The sequence below is a fragment of the Peromyscus maniculatus genome, chromosome 4, assembly GCF_049852395.1.
Source record: "Peromyscus maniculatus bairdii isolate BWxNUB_F1_BW_parent chromosome 4, HU_Pman_BW_mat_3.1, whole genome shotgun sequence".
In the NCBI taxonomy this organism is placed as follows: Eukaryota; Metazoa; Chordata; class Mammalia; order Rodentia; family Cricetidae; genus Peromyscus; species Peromyscus maniculatus.
In genome coordinates this window covers 34,918,487-34,929,559 of record NC_134855.1, presented here as the reverse complement: position 1 = coordinate 34,929,559, position 11,073 = coordinate 34,918,487, and the positions used below count along the sequence as shown (strand labels likewise).

Here is an 11,073-nt window from a genome sequence, read left to right as displayed (position 1 = left end):
GATTGTAAGAACCAGAAAGGATGGAGGACACCAAGACACATCTTAATCAATTAAGCAAAACATGTAAGAGTTCACAGAGACTGAAGCAGCAGGCACAGGGCCTACTTGGGTTTACACCAGGTCTACTTCATAAATATTATAGTTATGAGCTTAGTATGTTTATGGGACTCACGACTGTGAGATCCAGTGAGGAGTCTCTGACTCTTGTGCCTGCTCTTGGAACTTTTTTCCTTTTGTTGGGTTTCCCTGTCCAACTTGGATATGATAATTTTTTGCTTCATCTTATATTTTATTTTGTCACGTTTGGTTGCTATCTCTTCGAAGCAACTAAGAGAGACAGAAAGGGAGTGGATCTGGAGGGGAGGGGAGGTGGGGAGGAATGGGAGAAGAAGGAGGGAAAATTATAATCAGGATATACTGTATGAGAAATGAATCTATTTCCTTTATTTTTCTTTATTTCAATAAGAGAAAACATAAAGTAGAAAATTCCTTTCCTGTTTATGAGATAAGCTGAGGTGATTGGAGAGGATTCTCGGCAAAGCATATGACAAAAACAGCAGGAAAAAGAAGCAAAGGATCTCACAAGAGCAAAAAGGTAGTGATTTGTTCAGTATGGGCAGTGGTTCAAAGATGTTCATTGATAGCAACATTTACTTTTCAACATGTTCAAATTCAAAAGTGATGACACACATTTAAAAAAATGTACTCCCCGCTTTTTACACAGGCTCCCCTCTCTTTGTCACGACTCCTTATTGGTGGTCTCCCTTTGCTTGGACAAAACTTCTCCAACTTCATCCTTTGATTAAAAATGAAATAAAACAAACAAATAAACAAGAACAACAAAAAACAAAACGGAGGGAGAGGGAGAGGGAGGGAGGGAGAGAGAGAGGGAGGGAGGGAGAGAGAGAGAGAGAGAAAGAGAGAGAGACCCACTCATGGAGGCCTTTGCTTATTTTTGTATTTGTCCAGACTGTGCACAGGAGCCTTGGCATTGAAACTCAAGCAACCAATCAAGGTGTTTGCTAGACAAAAGGCCATCTACTTTAGAGAGAGGTTATGCTTAGTGTTCAGAGCATAAATGACTTCAGTCAATTCTATTTTTCCCCTTTCTGTTGCAAATACCCAACTCTGAAATGTCACAAGGAGATTTTTGCTCTTCTCTTCTCATGCTACCTGATAGTACCAAAAACAAAAAGACATAGTGTGGTTGTTTAACTAGATTGTCTTCCATTTATGTTTGACTACAAACAGCTTCCTAGGATTGAGCTGTGACTGACAACTGTTAGGAATTGGTGTCTTCTACCACCTACTAGCAGCAAAAACCAGAAGCAGAAAAATGGAATGATCAGATAGTTTTAATGAAATGAAAATTAATCACTGAAATTTCAAGTTTAAAGTCATTTGGATACAATTAAAATTTTGTGTAACTAAACTATAGAATTATAAAATGAATATTGTTTTTACTTTCCAAATGACATTTAAATTTGGCATATACCTATTATACATCTGTAACTCTTAATGGCTGAGTGGGATAAACTTTAGTTTCTTGCATGTGTATATATGTACACATCTCACATGTCTATCTGTCTATGCATGCATTTGTTTAGAAAAGCCTTTTTCTATCTCACCCAGGTAGCTACAATTTTATACATCCCCTTTCTCAATTTTCATAAGAATAACTGCTATAAGCAAATATTATCTAGTGGTCAGTTATGCAGTGAACATATTTTCTATTTTGTGTGCAGTAAACCAATTTGATGATTTTGGTGCTGAATATTAATGTCATAGCTTGTTTTAATGTGTTTAATTATCCTTTGAAAAATACAGCCTTAATGAGTTACTTTAGTTTTTAATTCTGTTTAACAAACAAACAAACTGACTTCCAGTCTGGACAAGAGGTAAGTGCCTGGGCTCAGCCTAGATCCCACCCGTGGGCACCAGCCACTCCAGAGAAGACCTGCCCAACTTGGCCCCAGGTTCTGGCCATCGGGCAGGATCCCTTCTACCCCCAGCAGGAAGGCTCCCCTTCTCCAAGACCCCTGGCCGACCCTGCTCCTATGCTCATTTGCCTGAGACCCCAGCTACTTCCTGAGACTTAGAGACCGGCCCCCAGCTCCCATCCTGCCCCAGTCTTCCCATCTGGACAAGAGAGCTCCCATCTGGACCAGAGAGAGAGACTTCCTGAATCTGTCAGCTCTGTCTGGACCACGTGCGTTGATAAGACCAAGAACAAATCACAAGGAGATAGGTAGACGTCAAGGAAGAAGTACATACAACAAAATGAAGAGCAATACAACATCACCAGAACCTAACCCTCCTCCAACATCTAGACCTGAACATCAAAAATTAGAAGAAGCAGAAGAAAACAGCCTTATGAATAACATCATGAAGAAGATAGAGGCTTATATAGAAGGAATCACAAATGAAATTGAGGAAAAGACAAACAAAAAATGGGAAGAACGCTATAAAAAACTAGAGGAAAGGACAAACAAAGCAGAAGAAAACAATAAGGTCCTGGAAGAAAACAATAAAGGCCTGAAAGAAAATCATGAAAAAGCAATGAAACAGATGAAGGAAGCAGTCCAATACCTGAAAAGGGAAATAGAAAAAATGAAGAAGACACAAACAGATGGAATGCTGGAAATAGAAAATCTGAGTAAATGATTGGGAACTTCAGATGCAAGTATAACCAACAGAATGCAAGAGATGGAAGAAAGGATCTCTGGCATTGAAGATATGGTAGAAGAAATAGATTCATCAGTCAAAGAAAACACTAAAGCCAACAAAGTCATGAACCAAAATGTCCAAGAAATTTGGGACACCATGGAAAGATCAAACCTACGAATAATAGGGATGGAGGAAGGAGAAGAATACCAACTCAAAGGCACAGAAACTATATTCAACAAGATCATAGAAGAAAACTTTCCCAACTTAAAGAAGGCAATGCAAGCCGGGCGGTGGTGGCGCACGCCTTTAATCCCAGCACTCGGGAGGCAGAGGCAGGCGGATCTCCGTGAGTTCGAGGCCAGCCTGGTCTACCAAGTGAGTTCCAGGAAAGGCGCAAAGCTACACAGAGAAACCCTGTCTCGAAAAAACCAAAAAAAAAAAAAAAAAAAAAAAAAAAACCAAAAAAAGAAGGCAATGCCTATGAAGATATAAGAAGCCTACAGAACATCAAACAGACTAGACCCCCCAAAAAGTCCCCTCACCATATAATAATTAAACAACTAAACATACAAAATAAAGAAAGAATATTAAGAGCAGCAAAGGAAAAAGGCCAAGTGACTTATAAAGGCAAACCCATCAAAATAACACCTGATTTCTCAATGGAGACTTTGAAAGCCAGAAGGACCTAGACAGATGTAATGCAGACACTAAGAGACCATGGATGCCAACCTAGACTAATATACCCAGCAAAACTTTCAACCATCATAGACAGAGTGAACAAGACATTCCAAGACAAAGCCAGATTTAAATTTAAATACTTATCCACAAACCCAGCCTACAGAAAGCAATAGAAGGAAAATTCCAACCTAAGGAACTCAGATACACCCTCAAAAACACAGGCAATAGATAAAGCCACAGCAGTAAACCCCAAAGAAGAGAAGTACACACACACTACCACCAAAAAATAACAGGAATGAACAATCACTGATCATTAATATCCCTTAATATTAATGGACTTAATTCACCTATAAAAAGACATAGGCTTACAGAATGGATACAAAAGCAGGACCCATTTTTCTGCTGCATACAAGAAACACACCTCAAATTAAAAGATAGACACTACCTAAGAATAAAAGGCTGGGAAAAGACTTTTCAATCAAACGGTCTTAAGAAACAAGCAGGTGTAGCCATCCTAATATCCAGCAAAATAGACTTCAAACTAAAATCAATCAAAAGAGATCAAGAAGGGCATTACATACTCATCACAGGAAAGATCCACCAAGATGAAATTTCAATTCTGAACATTTACGCCCCAAACACAAGGGCACCCACATATGTAAAAGAAACATTACTAAAGCTTAAACCACATATAAAACCCCACACATTAATAGTGGGAGACTTCAACATCCTACTTTCATCACTGGACAGATCTCCCAAATCGAAACTTAACAGAGAAATAAAGAACTTAACTGATGTTATGACTCAAATGGACTTAATAGATATCTACAGAACATTCCATCCTAACAAAAAAGAATATACCTTCTTCTCAGCACCACATGGAACCTTCTCTAAAATCGACTGCATACTTGGCCACAAAGCAAATCTCAACAGATACAAAACAATTGGAATAACCTTCTGTGTTCTATCAGATCACCATGGTTTAAAGTTAGATTTCAACAACAACAAAAACTACAGAAAACCTACAATTGTAGATGTAACCAACCGTCTTATTAAATAAGAAACACAGAACCAATGTAAAAGAGAAAGCCAAGAGGTCAGAGCTCAGAGCTAAAATCTCACCCTTCCTCCTGTGGTGGTCCCAGCTTCCCGAAAGAGAGCTATTTCCCTGTGTGTAAGTCGTTTCATAGTCATTCTGCCTTCTCATTGGTTGTAAACCCAAACACGTGACTGCCTCGTCACTGTCTGTATGTACAGCCCCCCAGGTCTTAAAGGTATATGTCTCCAATGCTGGCTGTATTCCTGAACACACAGAGATCTATGGGATTAAAGGCGTGCGCCACCACCGCCACACTCTGTCTATGGCTCTAATAGCTTTGACCCCCGAGCAACTTTATTTATTAACATACAATCAAAATCACATTTCAGTACAATTAGAATACCACCACATACAATCTCATGGAAACTGAATAATGCTCATCTGAATCACCAATGGGTTAAGGAAGAAATAAAGAAAGAAATTAAAGACTTCCTAGAGATCAACGAAAATGAAGACACCACATACCCAAACTTATGGGACACTATGAAAGCAGTGCTAAGAGGGAAATTCATAGCACTAAATGCCCACATAAAGAGGTTGGAGAAATCTCACACTAGTGACTTAACAGCACACCTGAAAGCTCTAGAACAAGAAGAAGCAAAGCCTCCCAGGAAGAATAGACACCAGGAAATTATCAAAGTGAGAGCTGAAATCAATAAAATAGAAACAAAGGGAACAATACAAAAAATTAATGAAACAAAGAGTAGGTTCTTTGAGAAAATCAACAAGATAGACAAGCCTTTATCCAAACTAACCAAAAGACAAAGAGAGAGCATCCAAATCAACAAAATCAGAAATGAAAAGGGGGACATAACAGACATTGAGGAAATCTAGAGAATCATCAGGTCATACTTCAAAAACCTCTACTCCACAAAACTGGAAAATCTAAAAGAAATGGATAATTTTCTGGATAGGTACCACATACCTAAGTTAAATCAAGACCAGATAAACTATTTAAATAGTCCAATAACCCCTAAGGAAATAGAAACAGTCATTAAAATTCTCCCAACCAAAAAAAGCCCAGGACCAGATGGTTTCAGCACAGAATTCTACCAGATCTTCAAAGAAGAGTTAATACCAATACTCTCTAAATTGTTCCACACAATAGAAACAGAAGGAACATTACCAAACTCCTTCTATGAGGCTACAATTACCCTGATTCCTAAACCAAACAAGGATACAACAAAGAAAGAGAACTACAGACCGATCTCTCTCATGAACATTGATGCAAAAATACTCAATAAAATACTGGCAAACAGACTCCAAGAACACATCAAAACAATTATCCACCATGATCAAGGAGGCTTCATCCCAGGGATGCAAGGGTGGTTCAACATATGAAAGTCCGTCAATGTAATACACCATATAAAAAAACTCAAAGAAAAAAAAAACACATGATCATCTCCCTAGATGCAGAAAAGGCATTTGACAAAATCCAATACCCCTTCATGATAAAGGTCTTGGAACGATCAGGAATACAGGGAACATACCTAAACATAACAAAGGCAATTTACAGCAAGCCAACAGCCAACATCAAATTAAATGGAGAGAAACTTAAAGCAATTCCACTAAAATCAGGAACGAGGCAAGGCTGTCCGCTCTCTCCATACTTATTCAATATAGTACTTGAAGTTCTAGCCAGAGCAATAAGACAACATAAGGAGATTAAGGGGATACAAATTGGAAAGGAAGAAGTCAAGCTTTCCCTAGTTGCAGATAACATGACAGTATACTTGAGTGACCCCAAAGATTCAACCAAGGAACTGATACAGCTTATAAACACCTTCAGCAACATAGCAGGATACAAGATCAACTCAAAAAAATCAGTAGCCCTCCTATATACAATTGACAAAGAGGCTGAGAAGGAAATCAAAGATATATCACCCTTTACAATAGCCACAAAGGACATAAAATACCTTGGGGTAACACTAACCAAGCAAGTGAAGGACCTATATGACAAGAACTTTAAGTCCCTGAAAAAAGAAATTGAAGAAGATGTCAGAAAATGGAAAGATCTCCCATGCTCATGGATAGGCAAGACTAACATAGTAAAAATGGCAATTTTACCAAAAGCAATCTACAAGTTCAATGCAATCCCTATCAAAATACCAACACACTTCTTCACAGACCTAGAAAGAATAATACTCAACTTCATATGGAAAAACAAAAAACCCAGGATAGCCAAAAGAATCCTGTATGATAAAACAACCTCTGGAGGCATCATAATCCCTGACTTCAAGCTCTACTATAGAGCTACAGTAATAAAAACAGCTTGGTACTGGCATAAAAACCGACATGTGGACCAATGGAATTGAACTGAAGACCTTGACATTAATCCGCACACCTAAGAACACATAATTTTTGACAAAGAAGCCAAAAGTGTACAATGGAAAAAAGAAAGCATCTTCAACAAATGGTGCTGGCATAACTGGATAACAATGTATAGAAGGCTGCAAATAGATACATATCTGTCACCATGCACAAAACTTAAGTCTAAGTGGATCAAAGACCTCAACATAAATCCAGCAACTCTGAACCTGCTAGAAGAGAAATTAGGAAGTAGTCTTGAACGAATTGGCATAGGAGATCACTTCCTAAATATAACACCAGTAGCACAGACACTGAGAGAAACAATCACTGGGACCTCTTGAAAGTGAGGAGCTTTTGTAGAACAAAGGATATGGTCAACAAGGCAAAGGACAGCCTACATAATAGGAAAAGTTCTTCACCATCCCCACATCTGAGGATATCTGAGAGGAGTTTCGGTGAGTGTCCGGTGATGATGGTGTGTCAGAAGCCAGAGGCCTTGAACCAGACCAACAACTCATTGCAATGAACATTTGTAAATAAAGCTGAGTGGACAAAAGAGTATTCTGCATGACACACTGCAGCTCCTAATGCCACCAAGACAAATGAAGAGGCTTTGGGGAGGCAGAGAAGATGGAGGAGTGAAGTGGTTTTATTTTTTATTTATTTATTTTTTTAAATTAATATTAAAAAAAATTTCTTTAGGGGGGGACACTACGGGGATGAGGGGCAGATATGGAGGGACTGGGAAATGAGCAGGATTGGGGTGCATGATGTAAAATTCCCAAAGAATCAATAAAAAGTTATGTTAAAAAAAGATAACAACAACAACAACCAAACCATGGAGTCTGTTTTGTGTTGGCCAGCTGTTCCGGGGTGGGGCATGGGGTCTGCCCTGGAATGGAGTTGCAGTGATACTCCAATGGAGAAAACTAATTCCCCGCCCCCCCCCAACGGAGTTATCAGTTACAGAGTTTCTTGTTTAGGGGTGGGGCTTTGTGTTCCCTTCCCTCCTCTGTGGTGGGATTTTGTCTGGCTTGAACATGTGTGTTTTTTCTTCTTTGTCTTTTGTTTGTTTGTTTGGTTTTATTTCTCTTTTTTTTTGAGAGAGAGAAAGAGAGAAGATGAGGTTGGGTAGGTAGGGTGGTGGTAGTTGGTGGAGGGGAAAGAATATGATCAATGTTTATTGTATGGAATGTACCTTTTTTCACTTTTTATTGATTCGTTGTGGATTTCACATCATGCATCCCAATCCTATTCATCTCTCATCCCTTTGTACCTGTCCTTTCTCTGCCCTTGCAACTTCCCCCACAAAAAAGGGCCACACTTAGGGCCAGCTCACCCCTGTCCACACCACTGGGGCCCACTCTACTGTCTTGCCCAGGTGAAGTGCAGGGCCCACTCTCTTGCTCTCATGCTACAGCTGGTGATGGGCAGGGCCAGCTCTCTTGCTCTCATGCCTCTGTGGCCAGCTCTTCCAAGCTGCATCTTCCCCTCACCCACACCACTACATGGCAGATGAAGGAGGGTGGGTACAGCTCTCCCACTCTTACACCCTGAGGGTTGACTTACCTGTCCTCACACCAACAGGATCAGCTCTACTGTGCTGCCCAGGTGAGGTGCAGGGCCTGCTCTTTCAAGTGCTGCAGCTTGAGAGGGGCAGGACCAGCTCTCCTATCTGCTGCAGGTGTCAAGGAGGAACTGGGGGAAGATGAATTGTATTTTTTAAAAATTTAAAAAAAATTCCATTTTTGTTTAACATGAAAGTATACTGATATGATGTTTCTTTCTTGGTAATGCACTATAATCCCTTTCCATTAGTATAGTATAACTTCCTAATATTAGACCTTTAGAGGCACATACTTAAGGGGTACACATAGAGAAAAGAAAGTATTTGCTTGAGTGAAATTGTCTAAGAATAATGCCACACTTCATATGATGTTACTGTTAGTGTCGTGGATTTATCATGGTGTTGTTTAATTTATCATGGCATGCATGTTTTAAACAATATTCTAATAATTGCAGAATTGATTTATTTCTCATCTATGTATGTATGTATGCATGCATTCATGTATGTATGTATGTATCATCTATCTACCATTTCTATCTATCATCTATCTGTATCTCTCATCTAAGGTCTTTCAGTCTATCTATCTATCTATCTATCTATCTATCTATCTATCTATCTATCTATCTATCTATTTATCTATCTATGTCTCATCTGTCATCTATCTATTCCTCCCAGTACTGAGGACTGAACTTAGAATCTCATATATACTAGTCAAGTACTCTACCACTGAGCTAGATCTTTAGTGGGACTGGTTCTCTTAAATGCTTCAAGGAAGAGTTGTAGGAAGTAAAACTGGATCCATGACTTTGCAAGTGTTGCCTCTCTTAGTCTTCTAGATGTTTGTACCTCAAATTATATTTTAAAAATACTTATTTTGGAAGAACAGTAAAAGTAAGGGTCAAAGTCACTCTTTCTTATTTGGTTTTCCTTGTTTTGGAACTCTCCTGTGGAAGCACCTGCAAAAAAAAAAAAAAAAGGTTTGAAGATGATTTCTACAGCACCTAGCCAATAATGTGAAATGAAATAACTATGCAGAACATTTTCCCAACTCAGTAATGTAATTTTTCTGTAATAGATCATCTTAGTTTATTTTTATTTACTTATTTATTTTTTGCTTTTTTGGGACAGGGTTTCTCTCTGTAGTTTTGGTGCCTGTCCTGGATCTCACACTGTAGCCCAGGATGGTCTTGAACTCATAGAGATCTGCCTGGCTTTGCCTCTTGCATGCTGGGATTAAAGGCATGCGCTACCACCACCCAGCTTCTTAGTTTATTTTTATAAATTATTATTTTAAACGAATATATTAATAGATCATAGTACATAATTTCACACACACACACACACACACACACACACACACACACACACACACACAGAGGAACATAGTGGGTAAATCAGGGAAATTAGCTTGTCTACCTGTGATGATTAACTTTCTTGTCAGTTTGCCTGGATTTAGAACCACCTAGGAAATACACCTCTCAGTATGTCTAAGGAAGTATTTATAGAGAAGTTTAGCTGAAATCAAAAGCCCCACCTTGAATGTAGATAGTTTTATGTTTTATGGTTGGCATCTTGGTCTGAATAAAAAGGATAAAATGAGAAAGCAGGTGGAGAATTGGCTCATCTGTTCTTCCTGATTATGGATATTACATGACCAACCTTCTTAAGCTCTTGTAGTCATGATTTCCAAGGTACTACAGACTAGACCCTTCAACTGTGAGTCAAAGAAACCCTCCACTCCTTAAATTGCTTTTGTCTAGTATTATGCCATCTCCTTAAAAATGTACATCTTTGTATATTTTTAGAAAAATGTTTTCTAGTAAAAACATTTTTCTTCCCTAGTAAAACCCAACTCCAGTGTCTTGGCCAATTTTTTTGAATCATGAGACATTCTGCAGTCACACTGGACAAGCGAGTTTATGTTGTCTTTATTTAATCTCCTGATGTGCCGTTGCATTCTAAATAATTTCAGGTGACTGGAGAAATTATAGGTGGATAAAATAAAGCGAAAGATTCAAGGAAATAAAAGCCCAATACACCCAGAATATCAAATTTAAGACAAACAAAAGGAATATTTCCACTTTCAAGTTTTTCTCCCTCTTTTTCATCATCATTAGTTGTTTTTGACAGTTTTGTTTTCTTTAACCTAAATAATAAATGTTTCTTTCTTTTAAAATAAATATGTGCATGTATGTGTGTCTGTAAGTGTGTCAGTGCATGTGAGTGTGGTGCTTGTGGAAGTCAGAAGAGGGTGCTAATCCTTTGGAATTTACAGACACCTCTGGATTTACAGACAGCTGTTAGTCAACACACGTGGGTGTTGGGAACATAACTAGGGTTCTCTGGAAGAGCAGAAAGTGTTCTTAACTTTGGACCTAGTTCTCCAGCTCCTAAATTATCTTAAGTCTATTAATTTCCTAGTGGTAATTAGCCTGGGGTAGTGAGAAAAACTTTGCTAATCAGCTTTATAGAGATTTTAAAGTTTTGAGAAGTTAGTATCTTCAAAGTATTTGTCACAGACAAACAAAACAACTAATTTAGGTTGGGCACTGCCTTTTATCTATCTGATTCTTAGATCTTTTATAGGAAATCTGATGGTCGGGTGTGGTCGCACACACCTTTGAATTCCAGCACTCAGCAGAGTTCCAGGCTAGTCAGAGCTACATAGTGAGACCCTGCCTCCAACTAAACAACCAAGCAGCCAAGCAACAAAAAAGCCAAATCAACCAAACCAACCACTTCTCCCCAAAAC

General features: G+C 38.7%; 1 long non-coding RNA gene across 1 annotated transcript in view; it reads right to left on the bottom strand.

The window, feature by feature from the left end:
• Positions 1-416: 416 nt before the first annotated feature.
• LOC121829042 (uncharacterized) overlaps positions 417-11,073 on the bottom strand; it is a 30,480-nt gene continuing 19,823 nt past the window's right edge. Inside the window, exons 5-6 of the long non-coding RNA XR_006071817.2 lie at positions 8,324-9,277; positions 417-796 (exon numbers count right to left, since the gene is read on the bottom strand). This is a non-coding gene — a long non-coding RNA (uncharacterized LOC121829042). The remainder of the gene's footprint in view (positions 797-8,323; positions 9,278-11,073) is intronic.